The 17,558-nt window shown below is 36.8% G+C and overlaps 1 protein-coding gene across 2 annotated transcripts in view; it reads left to right on the top strand.

Moving 5' to 3' along the window:
• The window catches only part of LOC145684748 (uncharacterized), a 1,464,901-nt gene that overhangs the window by 1,184,872 nt on the left and 262,471 nt on the right, over nt 1–17,558 (top strand). The window lies entirely within an intron of this gene.

Here is a 17,558-nt window from a genome sequence, read left to right as displayed (position 1 = left end):
TGACATCCCCGATAGAGTTTACGTTCAAATTCAGCCCCCATCGGCCTTCCCAATGAAAACACATGTACGTTGTTGGGTATATATTCACACAAAATATATCCAATTTTAGAAATGTTTCTTAATTGTTCTTCCGTTGTTCAGTTTGTTTACATTGATACTTTATCTGATCAGTGCGAAGAACGGGCATAACAACTAGTACGAAATGATAAAGCGTTTCTCATGGACCAAATTACAATGAATTCAATTACATAGATAATTATTATAATTATCATTGATAATTATTACCTTGTTGAATTATAGATACTTTTCAGTGGAAAAAGGATTAAAATTTGAAATCCAAAATCAAGGTAAAGGAGACCAACGTAAATGAAAAAAGTATAAAATTTTTCATATAATTAAGCGTACCGAAACTTAAAATTTCCATGTAATTAAGCTTACAGTACAAATTGTATATCTCTTTTTCCCACAATTTAATTTCTTTGTGCTCTGAACGCTAAACACAAGCTTCAGCAATTATTATAATAGAAAGCAGTGGATATATAATGCGAAGCACTGTATTTTGTTTCTCAATTTGTTTCTCAACTAACATCGATCGTTTTCGATTATTTTTTACAAATCAACCCACTACCAATTTCCCATATGTAGAAAGTCCTTCCTTCCATAAAAGAGATTTAAAAAAATGCAAGGACACGTTCTGTTTATTTTTAGCTCCATAAATTGATGCCGAGTTTCGTGTCGAGCCGAGTTTGACAAATAGTTCGCTCGTTCAGCTCGTTTTAACTCGTTTTGAAATCATGATCTGATTATACTGGAAAAAGCAACCATGAAAAATGTAAACAGTAATGTGGAATACTTTTAGTGGTGCTCATGACAGGGTTGCATTTTGTCTCGTACTTTTAGTGCATCTCGAGGGGTACTTTTGTGCATCTCGTCTCGTCTCGATAGCGAAACGACTATAGATTTTTATAACGAGACAGCGTCAAATGCCATGAGCACCGGCGTCATTAACTTGTTCCGCAACCAACGAATTTCGGGATGGTTTTTTGCATAGTTTTGTGCCATTTTGTACGCCTATTCTCACTTTTTGTGCGTCACCGCAAGTGGATCAAAGTGAGCCTACAAATATGGCGAAACAAGTTTTTTTATTTTCTGCGCAAATACGGTTTTAGGGGGCAAACGCAACCACCCAAAATTTTGGAAGTTGAGGCCCGAAAGGCCAGAAGAAGTAATCCGAAGTGAATGAAATTGTGCACAGATATTGTAGACATAAAATGAGGGAATACACGTTTCTTATTTTCCTGAAGAAGAAAAACCGCATAGGTGGGACCCAGACCCCTCCAAAACTTAGATCGTGAAATATCAAAAGTGCTAATAACAGTATGTCAGAGTACTTGAAGGACATGAAGAATTTGAACGATATATTTTGTAGGGACAATACGCAAAAAATAAACGAATATGTTTTTTTATTTTGTGCGGAAAAGTGGTTTTAGGGGGCAAAAGCCCTCTCCAAAAATTTTTGAAATTTGGGGCCCAAAAGGCAAGAAGAAGTGAACAGAAGTGAATGAAATTGTGCATAGATATTGTAGATGTAAAATGAGACAATTGGGTTTCGTATTTTCCTATTAAAAACCGTTGAGTGAGTCACGAGCCTTTTGAACCGTTGATTACGAAATATCAAAAGTGCAAATAAGCATACGTCAGAAGTTCGTAAAGAATAAGGAGAATAGCAACGAAGCTTCGTATAGGGACAATTTGCAAACCAATAAGTTAAACGTGTTTTAATATTTGCGGAGAAACAATGTTGGGGCCTATTCCCCATCCGAAAAAAGTAAATATTACCGTAATAGCGCAGGAAGGAGTGGACTGAAGCAAGTGAAATTGTGTATAGATATTATATAGTCCCTATGTAAAATAGGGCACTTCGTGTTTCTCAAGTGCCTCTATCCGTTTTGCTTCAAATTTGGCTGATCAACAGCAAACTGAACATAAATCAATACGTGTTCTTGTTTATGCGCAAAAACTTTGTAAGCGTTAAAGCTGCTTCCTGAAATACTATAAAATACGCTATAGTGTTTTTGCTTGTACTCGATCTGCCAAATTGAAAAAAAATCGGATGGAGACAAGACACTTGTGAAACACGAAAGCCATATATTACATATCCAATATCTACATACAATTTTGTTCGCTTCGGCCCACTCCTCTCGCTACTCAACGCCATGGTCCATTCAACAGTTTTTTATTCTTTCAAGAAAATACGAAACACGTATTCTCTCGTCTTACCTCTATAATATTTGTGCACATTTCATTCACTTCGGTCCACTTCTTCTTGCCTTTTGGGTCAAATCCCAAAATTTTGGACGGGGGCTCTTGCCCACAAAAACCATTTTCCCCCGAAAATTAAAAAACGTATTCGTTTATTTTTATACTATTATTTATAGACAAAGTTTCGTTGCAATTTTTCATGTCCTCTAGACACATCTGACATACTCTTATTAGCACTTTTGATATTTCGTGACCAAAGGTTTGGAGGGGTCCGTGCCTCACCCAGCCGTTTTTTCCAGGAAATTACGAAACAGGTATTCCCTCATTTTACGTGTAAAATATCTGTGCAAAATTTCATACCCATCGGTTCATTTCTTTTTGCCTCTCGGGCGTTAAGTTTCAAAATTTTGGGTGGGAGGTTTTTCCCCCTAAAACCGTTTTTCCGCAGAAAATTTTAAAAAAACGTATTTAATTTTTGTGTATTGTCCACACGTAAAGTTATGTTGCAATTCTTTATGTCCTTTACATACACCTGACATACTGTTACTAGCAATTTTGATATTTCGTGATCAAATGTTTGGAGGGGTCCGTGCCCCTCGAACCGTTTTTTTTTAGGAAAATACGAAACCGTATTTCCTCATTTTACGTCTGCAGTATCTGTGCAGAATTTCATTTACTTCGGTTCAGTTGTTCTTGCCTTTCGGGTGTCAACTTTCAAATTTTGGGTGGCCCTTTATATTGAACGTTTACATTATGTAACTTTTTCTTTTTTATGAGATTCTTGTTTGGGGGGAGTAGAGAAATGCTTTCCTCTGGTATCTCTTTCTTGCCTTTCATCTTGTTTGAACTGCTTAAGTAAGATAATTTTGTAACATTTGATGTCATTTAATTCCGTCACGATAATAAAATTGTCATTCTTAACAATTTGTTTTATTCTTTTATTTGCAGTTTGCCACACTGATACATTTGTTACAAAATAGAGGTTAGGTCCAACGCCTTTCGAATCCACAACCAACCAAACCGCCGAGCTTTTTGGGTTGCTAATATTGCAGGAAAAGGAGAATAGCAGGTGGTAATGCACTTTTGGAGTCGTGTATACATTAATAACTATACCAATCATATCTTGAGCCTAGTGACTGAAATCTTTAATTAAATTGAAATGCCTATAGTAAAAAATCGAATAATAAAACTGCAAAAAATTATACCTATTTCGAAGCGCGATAGAATAGACTGGTGGACGGTGAAATACAAGTTTAATAGATGTCCGTGAACCTAGCCCCACCTACATCGGCACTAATTTTAAAATATATGCCAAATATTAGTGCCCAATTAGTGCTGACGACCTGTATGTTTAAAAAAATTGTGCCGTTACACAGACTTCAAAAAACAAAAAAATATTCTGGGTGGGGCTAGGTTCACGCTAGCCCCACCCACTCGACCGATCGAGATGAAACCTATACACAAAGTTAGTGCTAAATTAGTGCTGTTGATACCGCATAGTAAAAAGAAAATTAGTGCTATTATCAGAAGGCCAAAATATATTCGAAAATGTTCAACTGCGGCATCATCAAAGAAAACAAAAAATCCCACATTTTTAAGATAAAATATATAGCACTAATCTTCTTTCTATTCGGTATCGCCAGCACTAATTAGGCACTAACTTTTGTCATATGTTTTAAAATTAGTACCGCTGTGGGTGGGGCCAGGTTCACGTGAAGACAGCCCCACCCACAGCGGTACTAATTTTAAAACATATGACAAAAGTTAGTGCCTAATTAGTGCTGACGACCTATAATATTAAAAAAAAAATTAGTGCTGTTACACAAACGTCAAAAAAGATTCTGGGTGGGGCTAGGTTCATGATACCCCACCCACTAAACCGATTGAGCTCAAACCTATACACAAAAGCCAGTGCTAAATTAGTGCTGTCGATACCGCATAAAAAGAAAATTAGTGCCATTATCAGAAGGCCAAATATATTCGAATATCTAATATGGCGGCATCATCAAAGAAAACAATCGATCCTCATTTTTATGATACTATACACAGCACTAATTTTCTTTCTATACGGTACCGTCAGCACTAATTTTTGGCATAGTTTTCAAAATTAGTGCTGTTACACAAACGTCAAAAAACTAAAAAGATGTGGGTGGGGCTAGCGTGAACTTAGCCCCCCCCCCACTCAACCGATTGAGATGAAACCTATACACAATGTTAATGTTAAATTAGTGCTGTCGATACCGCATAAAAAGAAAATTAGTGCGATTATCAGAAGACAAAGTATATTCGAAAATCTAATATGGTGGCATTATCAAAGAAAACAATCGATCCTCAGTTTTATGATACTATACATAGCACTATGTTTCTACGCGATATCGTCAGCACTAATTTAGCACTAATTTTTGGCATTGTTTTCAAAATTAGGCCTACTGCTGTTACACAAACGTCAAAAAACCAAAAAGATGTGGGTGGGGCTAGCGTGAACCTACCCCCACCCACTCAACCGATTGAGATGAAACCTATACATAATGTTAGTGTTAAATTAGTGCTTTCGATACCCCATAAAAAGAAAATTAGTTGAATATCAGCGGGCAAAATATATTCGAAAATCTAATATGGCGGCATCATCAAGGGGAACAATCGATTCTCATTTTTATGGTACTATACATAGCAGTAATTTTCTTTCTATGCGCTATCATCAGCACTAATTTAGCACTAAATTTTGGCATAGTTTACAAAATTAGTTTTACACAAACGACAAAAACGGCACTAATATTTTCGTTATTGCTGCCAAGTTAACGCTGTTTTCAAAGATATGTTTTTTTTTTACTTGCAGCACGTACATTAATAAAGCACAAACGGTAGGTTGCGGTGCAGTAGGAAGCACTAGCGATGCACTAACAATTGCACTAGAAGGGATCATCAGTGCTTTTGATTTTGGTGGAAATTTAACCCAACGAAAACTTCTCCATGGATTTCTTATGGAGTTTCGAGAAATGTAATTAGCCATATCTACATCAATATTTAAGCATTTACGAAACTATGTGCATTTTCTAGAAGCACGAACGATGCATGAACGAATGACACTTACTTTCCGTTAGTGCTTAAAATCGGAGCCAAGATCACGCTGGCCCCAAAATCATTTTTTTTTTACTTGTAGAGCCTACACTAATGGAGCACTAACGTTAGTGTCGGTGCACTATGAAGCACTAACGAATGACACTAAAATTTTAATTAGTACTTCAAGTGGCAGGTGCAGCGTGAACTTGGCGCCACAAAAGGTTTTTATTGGTAGCTCCTATACTAATAAAGCACTAACGATAGGCGTTAATGCACTAAGAATCATTAACGATGCACTAGCGATTGACACTAAATTTATCGTTAGTGCGTTATGTGGAGGCTATGTTCAGAGACTACGTTAGTGCTTCTTAAGAGAAGGTGTTACAAGGAAAACCCTTTCGTAGGACAATTTCTCGCTGCTACAGATACTTCAACCACTAACGAAAAAATTAGTGCCATTCGTTAGCACATCGTTAGTGTTTCTTAATGCACCAACACCTAACGTTAGTGCTTCATTAGTATAGGTGCAACAAGTAAAACACTGGGAAATAGTGTGAAGTTAGGCCCTACTATAAGCACTTAGGAAAAAATAGTGCAATTCGTTAGTGCATAGTTAGTGCTTCTAGAAACAAATAGTTTCGTTAGTGTTTATAAGAAATTTATGAGGATTTTTTCAATATATCAAATTTCCACCACATTTAAAAGCACTCATGACCACTTCTAGTGCAATCGTTGGTGCAGTGTTAGTGCTTGTTAGTGCACCAAGCCCTAACGTTAGTGTTTCATTAGTGTAGGTGCTAAAAGTAAAATATCTTTCGAATATCGGCTTGAGCTTCCCCCACTTCAAGCACTAATGAGAAAGTTAGTGTCATTCGTTAGTTCTTCTAGAAAACACTAACAGCTTGTATACAATTTGATATTTCTTAAGTTGGTCCCCACCGAAAGCCTTGAGCAAATACCAAAAGATGGTAGCAATAACGTTAGTACTTAGTGTGTTTAAGTGCACTAACGATGCACTAACGATTTGTCATTAAGCCCATGTTTCTACGTCAATTTGTATATTTCTGAAGTTGCCCTCACCAAAAATCTTGAATAAATCCCAATATATGGTAGCACTAACGTTATTGCTTAGTGCGTTTAAGTGCACTAACGATGCACTAGTGATTACCGTTAACCCTGTTTCTACGTGAATTTATATGGATTTTGATATTTCTGAAGTTGGCACCCCTCCAAAAATCTTGAATAAATTCCAAAATATGATAGCACTAACGTTAGTGTTTAGTGCGTTTAAGTGAACTACTATCGATGCACTAACGATTGCCGTTAACTCCATGTTTCTACGTCAATTTGTATAGATTTGGATATTTCTGAAGTTCTCCCCATCAAAAATCTCCAATAACTCGTAAACGCTGATAGCAGTGACGTTAGTGCTTAGTGCGTTTAAGTGCACTTTCCATGCACTACGATGTGCGACGTTTGGTATAGTTTGGGAGAGGTGGAGGGCCAACTTCAAGCACGTGTGTACATAGCAATATTTTTCTTTCTATGCGACGTGTTTGAAGTTGCTCCCTCCCTACCTCTACCAAATTACAACAAACGTCGTACATCGTTAGTGCATCGTTAGTACGCGTTAGTGCAATCACAATTTACGAGATATTGAAGATTTTTGGTAGGGGCTTACTTCATATGAAGTTATTCTCCTCACTAAAGATGGATTAGTGATTGCTGTTAACCCCATGTTTCTACGTCAATTTGTATGGAATTTGATATTTCTGAAGCAGTCCCACCACCAAAAATATTCAATAAATCACAAAATATGATGCCACTAACGTTAGTGCTTAGTGCGTTTAAGTGGAGTAACGATGCACTAACGACTGCCGTTAACTCCATGTTTCTACATCAATTTGTATGGAATCTGATATTTCTGAAGTTCGCCCCCTCACCAAAAATCTTCAATTACTCGGAAACTCAGATAGCACTACCAGTTGTGCTTAGTGCGTTTAAGTGCACTGACGATTCACTAACGATGTGCGACGTTTGGTGTAATTTGGAAGAGATGGCTAGCCAACTTCAAGCACATTTACACATAGCACTAATATTCTTTCTATGAGACGTGTCTGAAGTTTTGCCCCCCACTTTCCAAATTACAACAAACGTCGCACATTGTTAGTGCATCATTAGTGCACTAAACGCACAAAGCACTAATGTTCGTGATATCAGAGTTTACGAGTTATTGAAGATTTTTGGTGGGGGGCCAACTTCAAATATATCAAATTCCATACACATTGATGTAGAAATATGGGGTTAACTGCAATCGGTAGTGCGCCCTTAGTACACTTAAACGCACTAAGCACTAACTTTAGTGCTACCATATTTTGGAATTTAATCAAAATTTTTGATTGGGCCCTACTTCAGAAGTATCAAATTCCATATAAATTGACGTACAAATTTGGGGTTAATGGCAATCCTTAGTGCATCGTTAGTGCGCGTAAACGCATTAAGCACTAACGTTAGTGGTATCAGAGTTTACGAGTTATTGGAGATTTTTGGTTGGGGGACAACTTCAGAAATGTCCATATCTATACAAATTGATGTAGAAACATGAGGTTAACGTTAATCGTTATAGCATTGTTAGTGCATTTAAACATTAACGCCGGTGCTACCATATTTTGTGATTTACTGAAGATTTTTATTGGGGGGCCAACTTCAGAAACATCAAATTCCATACAAGCTGTTAGTGTTTAATGGAAACACTATCGATATACTAATGAATATCACTAATTTTTTCGCTAGTGCTTGAAGTCGGGGCAAGTTCAAGCAAACCTCCAAAGATATTTTACTTTTAGCACCTACACAGTAGCGTAGCTAGAATTTTTTCAGGGAGGCAATGAAGGGCCCAAGAAAATTTTGAGGGGGCCATCTCCAATGAAGGAAAAATGTTATTCACACACACATATCTATCTATCTATATCTATATCTATCTATCTATCTATCTATCTATCTATCTATCTATCTATCTATCTATCTATCTATCTATCTATCTATCTGTCTATCTATCTATGTGTGTGTGTGTGTGTGTGTGTGTGTTCAAGGTGAATGTTTTCATCTTTGTTGTTCATGATTTTACTCTTTTACAGTGAAAATGTAAGAATTTACTACCCCCAACAACTAGGATGCATTAATACAATTGATTTCTAATATAAGTAAGTAGTTATTGATCACGGCGTTTAAAATACGTGTTGCTGGTTGATTTAAGTGGAGGCAAAGAACTGAGGATCTTTCTATTCTTGTCGGCAGCCGCAAAGTTATCAACTTCTTAGAGATCTAACTATTTTGCAATTTTTTTCTCAATATAAAGTAATCCTAAGTTTTTCTGTCATCAGTTATTGAATTGTGTATATGTCTTTAATCTTCTCAAACATGAGAATGAGCTTTCACATGTAGCATTAGTAACTGGTATAGTCACAAAGATGATATTTAGCTTCTAGGTTTCTAGGAATGCGTCTTTGTAGACACAAAAAGATAATGAAATTCCTAAAGAAATCAACTTTTGTTTTCTCTCGTCTTCAAACAACTTGTGTTTGGGAGGATTTTAGTTCACATTTGAATATTTCCAGATCACTTCCACAATGCTGGGCCATAGGCTCGACAATGTTGTAATTTAGAAAGTTTTCACGTTTTGGACGTAGAGCGGTGGTTTTTACTATATAATCCAAAGAGCTTTCCATCTCAGTGATTGCCATATAAATAGGCAGAAAAATGTATCTTACTTGTTAGTACATTATCTTTACAAAATTCGCTTTCTGCCTCCAATGAAGAAAGAGATTCATCGAAAATGAATTTATGATATTTCGATGGCGAATGTCTAGTTCTTTTTCACGAGGAACCCCTATAGTCTATCTGTTTCTGGCTCTGGAATTTTAAGACCATTTTCTTTGCATTTCTCTAAACATTCTTGATAAATTTGTTCGAATATTGTTCGTTGAAGTCATATTCTGTAGGTTTCATCTTCAACAGCATTTGAACTAATGAATCTACAAGAATCAAACCTTCCGACATGTCTGCATCTACTTGAGATAAGGCGAAGCTGAAAGTTATAGCATGGCAGCAGTCATCTAAATTTTACCAGCCCGGAAACATTACCTCTTGTATAGATCACATTAATTTGCGGGACGGAATGATGGAAGTAAATAAATATCACAAGCTTCAGATTTATTTTTCAATATCGCATAATAATATAAATAAATATTTGGTAGATAAACTATAATAATAATAATAATAATAATAATAATAATAATAATAATAATAATAATAATAATAATAAAGTAAAAAGTGATGGACAAGGACAAGTATTCTTAAGGGACAAACGTCGCACAGAAACAAGAACTGAACTCTAACAGGACACTGATTTGCCGTCTCAGTCCACTTTAAATTCTAAGCCTTGCTTTTCAAGCTTAAGTTTCACTTTAAAGTAAACTGCCAATAATTATCATGTATTGTTTATATTTCAGAAAAATATTCCGCTCCAAAAATATGGTAGCCTAATCAGTGACGAAACTAGATGTTTGGTGCCCAGGGCAAATTTTGCAATTAGCATCCCCTTCATCTACATCTACACCAACAAACATACAGATTAGTTTGCTGGCGCCGGGGTAACTGCCCTGGTTGCAGCCCCTTGTTTTGATCTTGCCGTAGTTCGATTATTTTTACTTGAACTCTAAAACTGAGTAATGAATTTGCCTTTACTTCATTAAACTGATGAAGTGAACACTCTTTTAAGCTAAAAGAAGAAATATGTTTGTCTTTCCCTAATAACAAACAGTGTTATAACAGATATTTCAATCGGGACCCCTTACAACAAAAGAAGTATACGTGGCCTTTATTTTCTTTCGTTTGTTTACCTTCACTACTTTTTAAATTTGAAGTGAATTCGAATACACAAACACTTCGCACCCACATCGAATGGCCAAAGCTCAGCGGTAGAACATCAGCTTAATATTCGGAAGGTGGTGTGATCGATCCTTCGTGGGTAAATAATTCGACTGAGAAGTTTACCAAGATTCTTCCTCGGTGTCACTACGAAAATGGCCCTATTGTCTTATTTTCCTCATTTCTATCCTCTGGGTCTTGGATGTTTCAAAGCCTTAAAATAAATTCAAATGTAGTTGAAGTAACTTAACGCTACTATCCTGTACTTGATGGTTAGTAATCATAAGATTGTAGCACTGGCTCTGTGATAAACATCGGAATTTCTCTAGTAGTGCCAGTTTTGGAATTAAGCTAGTTAAACCGTTTAAAAGAAAATATTTCTGAACGATTTATTTATAAAGAATCACTGACTTTTGTTAGCCTCATTTCCCCAGGCTTTAGTTAGTAGTATAGATCTACCAAGCGCTGACTCCGTTTTCCTTGGAGATCGCTAATATCGCTTGTTGACATCGCAGCAGGTTTCTACAGAGTTGCCAACGGCCAAGAGCGTTAGGAAACTAGGCGTACTAGAGACAAGACCAGAAGGAGTCGAGAAGGAGAACCAGTATAAGTAGCAAATAGTAGATGTTGGTAGTATTCAGTATCTTAATTTTCTCGAATGATTGGGATACGAACGACAGAGAGAATGACAGAAATAATTTTAAAAAAACTTTTGTTCTCTTCTTTTACTATATATTAAACAACGCGTCTCGATATTAAGATTATTTGATAGTAATACTATCAAATTATTTGACGGATGCTATGCATTTGTTCTATGTCGCCATGATCAATGGATATTAATTACTTAGTGTACTTAGACTTCTTTCTCCAACACAAGTGTAATGTTTTACTGCAGTGCGTGCTATTTGTAAGTAAGCATCTCTTATTTTAGTATGACTTTCAACATCGAAACGAATGAAAATGCAACTGATTTTGTTTTTGTTTTCTCTGGTTCTTTGTCGAAAACAACGAAGATAATCGGATAAAGGGACAGAGGTTAAAAGGAACGTTCAGATGGTGAGGTCAATTTACACCTTACAGATTTCGATGAATTAGAACTTACTGTACTACAAACAAAAATCAGCCTGGAGCTTTTTACTCGGAACCCAGACTATTGCAAAACATGGTATTCTGCGGCAGGTAACTCTATTGCCGAGAGATGTTTTCGTAGTAGTTTCGCTTGTGGCCCCTATCAACTCAACGTTTGTCGACCAATAGCATTATCACTCTGTGTAGGGAGGCCACTACGGGGGCCAAAAATTTTAGCAAGGGGGCCTGGCCTCCCTAGGCCCTCCCTTGGCTCCGCCACTGCACCTACACGAATCAAGCACTAGCGTTAGTGGTTCCTGCACTAAGAAGTACTAATGATGCACTTACGATTGCACTAGAAGATATCGTTAGTGCTTTTGAATTTGGCGGAAATTTGACGCAATGAAAAATTGAACATACATTTCTTTTGTGAATTTCATGACATATAATTGGCCATAACTAAACTAATAGTCTAACATTATTGAAACTGATAGTTTTTTTATTTTTTTTTTTTTGAAGCACTAGCGATGCACTAACGAATGCCACTCATTTTTTAGTTAGTACTTGAAGTGGGATCACCAACTTCACCCTAACGTTCAAACCTATTTTATTTGTAGCACCTATACTAATAAAGCATGAATTTCAGTTGTTGGTTCACTACGAAGCACGTACGAATCACTAACAATTGCACTATAAGAGGTAATTAGTGCTTTCGAATCTGATAGGATTTGGCGCAATGAAAAATTCCCCATGTATTTCATATGGGAGTTTCGTGACATATAACTCTGCACCCTCACTTCAAGCAATAAAAGAAACAGTGCGTTTTTTGCGGATTGTACAATAGCACTAATTTTGTAAACTATGGCAAAAATTAGTGCTAAATTAGTGCTGACGATATCGCGTAGAAAGAAAATTAGCGCTATGTATAGTATCATAAAAATGAGGATCGATTGTTTTCTTTGATGATGCCGCCATATTAGATTTTCGAAAATATTTGGCCTTCTGATGGCCGAAAATATTTGGCCTTCTGTTCTTTATGCGGTATCGACAGCACTAACTGAACACTAACATAGTGTATAGGTTTCATCTCAATCGGTTGAGTGGGTGGGGCTGGGTTCACGCTAGAGTAGTAGAAAATGGATCGATCTGGGCCAGACTTGAAACATATTAAGCCAACTCAGGAGCCCCTGGGAAATCGAGCACCTTGAACCGTCCACCCACGGTCTTTTACGACCTCTATTCTAGGGGTGTATTTGCTACCTTTTATGAGCACTTTTTAGGGGGTGTACTCGTTCTCTTTTATGAGTACATTTTTAGGGGTGTATTCGTTCCCTTTTGTGAGCATATTTTCCAACCCCTATTTTAACATAGCAGAAATTACGAACACATAGAAGAGCAGAGATTACATAAGATTCATTCCCTTTTATGAGTACATTTTTAGGGGTGTATTCGTTCTCTTTTATGAGCATATTTTCCAACCCCTATTTGAACATAGCAGAGACTACGAACACATAGCAGAGCAGATAACACATAAGACTACGTAACATAGCAGGAATGTATGCATTTCCTTTTATCAGCATTTTTTCAACCCCTACATAGCAGGGATGTATTCGTTCCAACCCCTATTTTTATGAGTACATTTTAAGGGATGTATTCATTTCCTTTTATGAGCATATTTTCCAACCCCTATTTTAACGAATACATAGAAGAGCAGAGAATACATAAGATTCATTCCCTTTTATGAGCATTTTTAAGGGTGTATTCGTTCTCTTTTATGAGCACTTTTTCAACCCCAGACAATGAATATTTGGAGGTGTATTCGTTTCCACCCCTTATTTTACCATAGCAGAGAATACATAAGATTCATTCCCTTTTATGATCACTTTTTCAACTCCTATTTCAACATAGCAGATAATACTTTTTCCACCCCTTATTTTACCATAGCAGAGAATACATGGAGAAAAGTATGGCTTATTTTCCAACCCCTATTTTAACATAGCACATATTACATAAGACTACGTAACATAGCAGGGCTGTACTCGTTTCAACCTCTATTTTAACATAGCAGAAATTACTAACACATAGCAGAGCAGATATGTATTCGTTTTTTCAACCCCTATTTAATTACATAAGACTACGAACACACAGCTGTATTCGTTCTGTTCTCGTTTCCAACATAGCAGAAAAGACTATAGGGGTATACTCGTTCCAACCCCTGTTGCAAAGATTACAACCGACCACCCACGGTCTTTAGGGGTGGACATAGCAGTAGCACAGGGAGTGTATTAATTTTTTCCACATTATCCACCCCTTTGATTCTTTTTCAACCCCTATTTGAACATAGCAGAGATTATTTTCTTTTACGGGGGTAGCAACCCCCAACCCTCCTCCTTTCTCACCCAGGGCTTGGGACCGGCAATGGCGGAGTTTAAAAAAATAACAACATCATTATACTCTCATAAATGAATAAAGCATAATATCATTAGCATCAATAGTAGTAAGTGAGAATTTGTTTAAGAAATCGCGCAGTGAATAACCAGATGCACGACATGTTAGATATAGAAAACAGTAATTTCCACAAAATTGAGATAAATCACCTTGAATACGTCTATTATTCCATGTATAATACAGACAGTTTCGTTTTAAAAACCTTATATGATGTTTATATAGGGAGGTATACCATAGCTATCGAAATATATAAACAGTAACCAAATGTTCACCAGACTTATCACTAGAATCAGTGTTTATAATTATGGCGGCTGGAAATGTATGAATAAACAGCGGTAGCTCATCTGCAGCATACACACCAATAAAAGGATCTTTAGGTAAATTTTGTTGTAGTGCCTCATAAAGTTCAATTGTATTTAACGTTTTTTAAAAATTAATTAATATATATTTTTCTCTGGAAATCAATTTCTAATTCTGAAGAGAATTCACCATAAATAATTGCTGTTACAGGAGATGGCAGTGCTCCTTTAAAATGAACCTCTAAACGTACACTTCCTTGCCGTTGTAGACTAGTATGAAATGCAGCACTTGCGCTAGAATCGGGAGTTAAATCAAACACTAGTAGTGTATAACCATTAGGATATTCGGCAAGTGAAATATCATTACCTTCATTAGAATAATAAATACCTGAACCTGTAAATAACGTAGAATATGCTTGTATATATAGCTTATTATCAAAATCAGGTTGTAATGATTTGGATGGTACAGGCGATCCATCAACATACAGTGTAAAAACGACATACTAAAATGTTGAAAATTGAACGGATTTGTTTGATAAGTACCATTGAAAGCAGCAGTAGTAACAAAACCAATAATAATACGTTTAGGCACTATGCCTGAAAACAGATCTGGAAGTGTACTATCCATAATTTCTTGTGGTAAAGTTTCTGTCTTCACCTCCACTTTTGTTAGAGGATCTTTTATTCTAAATTTAGGATTTTGTAATACTTTATTTTGTGTTATTTTAACTGCTGGTGATACATCAACCTTTTTCACAAGCAATGTTGCATCTGTAATTACAACTTTTCCATCAGCATGTGCGTCACCCATTAGATAAAATGTAGGTTTAGCTGGAATTAGTTCAATACGCAGTTGTACACCCTTCAGTAAAAATTTCTCCTGATTAAATATATCAGCATGAATATAACCCAATAATTCAAATGACTGACTTAAAGTAGTGAGAAGAAAACGTTGTTTAAATCCTACATTACCATCGGCCACACTGTCCATATGACCTGCAGTATCTTTAAACCACATTGATGTTTGAAGATGCTTTGTTTTAGTATTAGCATTATAATTTAGTAGTTTTTCAATATATGATCAATATGGATATGTATGTGAAGAGTAGGAAATAAGTTGATTATTCAAATATAATTGCACTTCACTGAACATTGCATTGAGAAAATCATTTACAGGACCAATTTTCTTATCGGCAGAAGTTAAATTAGAACCATCTGATTTAGTAATTTTACCTTTAATATATAACATTGTGTGCGGTAAGTCCATATAGTCATCCCCATGACAGGGGACAACAAATTCTATTGATGCATTATCAGATATTGAAGCCACAGGCTTATATGGAACTACGAGGCCTGTCTAAAAAGTATCCGACCTTAATTTTTTCCACGCAAAGTAGTGATTCTCAGGCGGCGCCACCGTGCACGGTGGAAGGAGGAATCTTAATGCGCATGCTTGAATTTTTTCACCGCGTTCGCGTGTGCCAGCCGTGAGCTGGTGGTCGCGAAGTGAGGCGCTGTTGGTAGTAATCGTCGGATTTAGTGTTTCTCGCAAGATGACTGAACGAATTGAGCAAAGATACTGCATCAAATTCTGTCAAAGGCTGGGTGATTCTCAAAGCCAAACAATTCGTAAGACTCAGCAGGTGTTTGGAGAAGATGCGATGGGTGTAACACAAATTAAACAATGGTTCAACCGATTCAAAGATGGCCGCACATCAGTCGAGAGTGAGCAGCGTAGCGGCAGGCCCCAAACTGCTCGGAATGCAGCTGTTGTTGAGCGGGTGCGAAATTTGGTGATGGCAGATCGCCGTTTGACAGTGCGGGAGATTGCAGAAGATGTTGGAGTGAGTAAAGATTCTGCACATGCAATTTTGCGTGACGATTTCAACATGAAACGAGTGGCTGCTAAATTTGTACCCAAGTTGTTGTCTCAGGAACTAAAAGACACCCGTTTTGACGTTGCACAGGACCTTCTGGACACCACCAACACTGATCCTGGGTATCTGAATTCCGTGATAACTGGAGATGAGTCATGGTTGTACGGGTGCGACCCAGAAACAAATCAACAATCGCCTCAATAGAAGCATCCCGATTCTCCAAGGCCGAAGAAAGCGCGGCAGGTGCGAAGCAAAATCAAGGTGTTGCTGACTGTTTTCTTCGATGCCCGTGTAATTGTGCATCACGAGTACGCACCGGAAGGACAAACAGTGACAAAGGAGTACTATCAAGATGTTCTCAGGCGACTCCGTGACGCAGTCCGGCGCAAAAGACCAGACATGTGGACAGCGAAGAACTGGCACGTCCATCATAACAACGCCCCAGCACATTCATCCCAATTGATCCACACGTTCTTAACCAAACATGGAATTACAACCGTTCGCCAACCTCCCTACTCTCCAGACCTGGCTCCTTGTGACTTCTGGTTGTTTCCAAAATTGAAGACGCCTCTGAAGGGATCCCGTTTTGAGAGTAGAGAAGACATAATGCGGAACACGACGACGGAGCTGAACAACATTCCAAAGAAGACTTCCAGCGGTGTTTCCAGCAGTGGAAGGATCGGTGGGCTAAGTGTGTGGAAGCACAAGGGGCCTACTTTGAAGGGGATTAGGGTCCCAAATCTGTCAGGTATTCGCAACTATTTTTCTGGGCAAAGGTCGGATACTCTTTAGACAGCCCTCGTATTTTATTACCTATAATACTAGTTTGAGTGGGTAAACCAGCAAATAAATTTAATTCTGATTTCATAGAATCACACTGCATTTTTTTCTTACTATTAATATTCACACATGGTAAAATTTACAATACCGTATTATGTCTACGAAAATGTAATTTTACACATACACTGCCATATTGGAAAGGAAATGGATTACCTGTACTATCTCTTAAATCAATAATAATTTGATCAAATTGTTTACGTTGCACGGTGACAATGAGGATTGTCAAAAATATGTACATTATTAATACCATGATCTGTAATATTTGTATTTGTAATACGTAACAATGGAGCTATATAGTATCACCTACCATTTGTGGTTCTACAATATCACTGTAAATATACATAAGTGTAGATAGCGCTTTTTGTAAATCAGGTGGATAACGAGCATGGTGAACAACTACAATATTTTCCTGTTGTATATAATCAAACCCTAGTATTCTGGCTAGTTCAGGAGATACGCGTATTTCTATATGCTTCTCTTGATCTTTTATTACTCTATTAACCTCAATTCGTTTTACTGATGCTTTAACTTTTAATTGTAAATTTAATATATCACTTTTATGATTAATTTGAGATAGAATATCATCAACATGATAATAGTGTCCTGGTAAGATTTTAGTTATGTTCCAGCTTTTTGTATTCATGATACGGTAATAAATATTATTAGTATATTTGAAAACATTCTGAAATGAACTTGTATAATGTACTTCAACAACAGTTGTTTCCCACACTTCCTTCTCCAGTACAATAGGATGATATAATTTAGTAGTATAACA

The sequence above is a fragment of the Thermobia domestica genome, chromosome 5 (assembly GCF_964235325.1).
Source record: "Thermobia domestica chromosome 5, izTheDome1.hap1.1, whole genome shotgun sequence".
NCBI classification, from domain to species: domain Eukaryota; kingdom Metazoa; phylum Arthropoda; class Insecta; order Zygentoma; family Lepismatidae; genus Thermobia; species Thermobia domestica.
Note: the sequence above shows the minus strand (reverse complement) of the source record. Positions and strands in the feature narration are given on the sequence as shown.